The sequence below is a fragment of the Onychomys torridus genome, chromosome 1 (assembly GCF_903995425.1).
Source record: "Onychomys torridus chromosome 1, mOncTor1.1, whole genome shotgun sequence".
Classification (NCBI taxonomy): Eukaryota; Metazoa; Chordata; class Mammalia; order Rodentia; family Cricetidae; genus Onychomys; species Onychomys torridus.
Window position 1 is genome coordinate 83,110,513 of NC_050443.1, and position 2,539 is coordinate 83,113,051.

General features: G+C 41.2%; 1 pseudogene; it reads right to left on the reverse strand.

Annotated features, from left to right (window-relative positions):
- Positions 1–466: 466 nt before the first annotated feature.
- Positions 467–1,416, reverse strand: LOC118576759 (annotated as a pseudogene).
- Positions 1,417–2,539: the final 1,123 nt, after the last annotated feature.

Here is a 2,539-nt window from a genome sequence, read left to right on the forward strand (position 1 = left end):
TGCTGGGAGGAAGTCTTTTGTTCCCCCTTGGCATCTCTATAAATACCCAGGGGCAGAGACAGTCAGGGCCCATTGGAAAAGTTTCCAGGTCCTCTTGAGGCTATCCTTTATTTTCTATCTGTTTATCTCCACAATATAAATTTTTCTATCTAATATTTCCTGCTGCTTGCACTCAAGAAAACTCTGGGGAACGGTGGGGTTGGTGGGTAAACACCCCGCAGGAATATGTGTTTTTTAATTTAGAAGAAAGAAATGGAACACCTCTATTTTTGCTAAATAATGAATGACCTATCTTACCAGAAAAAATGTGATTTAAATCCTAAGTACTATCACTTTGTCATCCAACATCTGATAACAGAAATCACAGTAGTGAGTTAGGATGAAGTGGTATTAAAATTCATTGTCTATGTAGGTCTTCAAAACACAAGATGGTGGAGTCATAATAAACATCCTCTGAACATTGACATTACAACATTCTACTCTTGGTTCCCAGCAGGATTTTGGAAAGCCTTCTACGAATCTCCTTGGTTTTGATGGAATAGATAACAGGGTTAAGCATTGGAGGAACAAAGAGATAGATAAGTGACAGGAGTGTGTGTAATGTGGAGCATGCCTCCCATTGAGGGCAAACATGGACACGCCTACCTTAGGCCCATAGAAGATTAGCACAGCACACAGGTGTGAAACACATGTGTTCAGAGTTTTCAGCCTTTCTTCCCGGGAAGCAATAGCCAGTACAGAGTGAAGGATGAGCACATAAGAGAGGAGAATGAGTGCAGAATCAAGTCCAAGGGTAGAGATAACAATGGATAGACCAAATATGTTATTAATAGAAGTGTCACCACAGGGCAGGCAAATCAGATCTAGATGAAGGCAGTAGGCATGGGAGAGCACATTAGCCTTGCAGAAGGGCAACCTCTTCAGGAGGAAAGGTAATGGGAAAACCATACAGAAACTTCAAAGGAACACACACACACCCATCCACACCACCCGGGCATCAGTGAGCACTGTGGAATAGCGCAGTGGGTTACAGATGGCTACATAGCGATCAAAGCTCATGACCAGCAGGATACCAGACTCCATGAAAGAGAAAAGGTGGATAAAGAACATTTGGGACATGCAAGAATTAAAACTGATTTCTCTTAAGTGGAAGCAAAACACAGCCAGGACTGTGGGCAGTGTGGAGAAAGACACGCCCAGGTCATTGCCTGACAGCAGAGACAGGAAGTAGTACATGGGCTGGTGCAGACTCTGTTCTTCCTTGATGATGAAAAGTATCAGGGTGTTGCCCACTATGGAGACAGTGTAAAGGACACCAAGGAGCAGAAACAACCAATGCTGGGAGGTCTCCATCCCTGGCAGTCCTGTCAAGATGAAGGGACGCAACCCAGAGCTGTTGTGGCCTTCACCTCCCATCCTAAGACTATTTAGATGTTTGGTCCTCTGTCCTGTAAAGACAATAAAAACCATAATATTATGCTTTGCCTATGGCAAATATAATTTTGTCCCCCATACTCCATCAAATCCCACATTTTAGATCATTAATCCACTTTCATGCTCATTCTTATCACTCACTGAAACAACATTTCTGAAATCTCTGAATTGCCTTCATGAAGTCATCTGAAGCAACGGGTTTCTGCCCTCCTCTTTACCTGTGCCTATCACTTTTTCCTCTACGGGATAAACTCTTTCCTCTTTCAATATATGAGTATTGGTTTTTTTCAAGAACAGAGATAAAACTCAATTGCTCTCTGATTCTTCAGTTGTGCTTTCATCTGAGTCAAGACACACTTATTAGATCACAATCATTTTTTTCCTTCTCTCTACACTTCCATGCTACTGATCCTCCAATGTCCAGTTACGATTTCCAGTTCCATACCACTACACAGTCTACTGGTTCTTTCCTGAATTCAATATACACACAAGTAACACTATACAGACTTAGCAAGCTGTATTTATGTAGTTAGGGATATTTATATGTACATACATACACATGTAACGATTAATGAAAAGAGAGGCCATGAATTCGAAAGAGCACAAAGAAGGGTATATGGGAGAGTTTGGAGGTAAAAATGTAATGGAAATATGGTATAATTATATGATAATCTCAAAAAATAAAAACTAAAAGAAAAAGTGTTTTTTTAATCTTTTAAATTTTTTTAGTTTAAAAATGAAATTGGCTGGTAAATAACCAGAGAGATAGCCATCCAAGCCTGAATCATACCTGTGAGAGCCTGAGGCAGGAGGATTGTGACTTCCAGTCAGCTTTGGATAGAAAACCAGAACCTGTCTCAATTAAAAAGCAAAAATCCTATAGCAATAGACTTCCAGACACTCATCAGCTTCCCTACTCATTCTCTCCTGCCACTAGATGAAGCTACTGACCCAAAATTCTATAGACTTCCAGACACTCATCAGCTTCCCTGTTCATTCTCTCCTGTCACCTTCTAGATGAAGCTACTGACCCAAAGCGCTTCTGCAAGCACCTCTCTCTGCCTCATTCAACCTGTAGCCCTTGCTTCAGACCCAAGACACCACA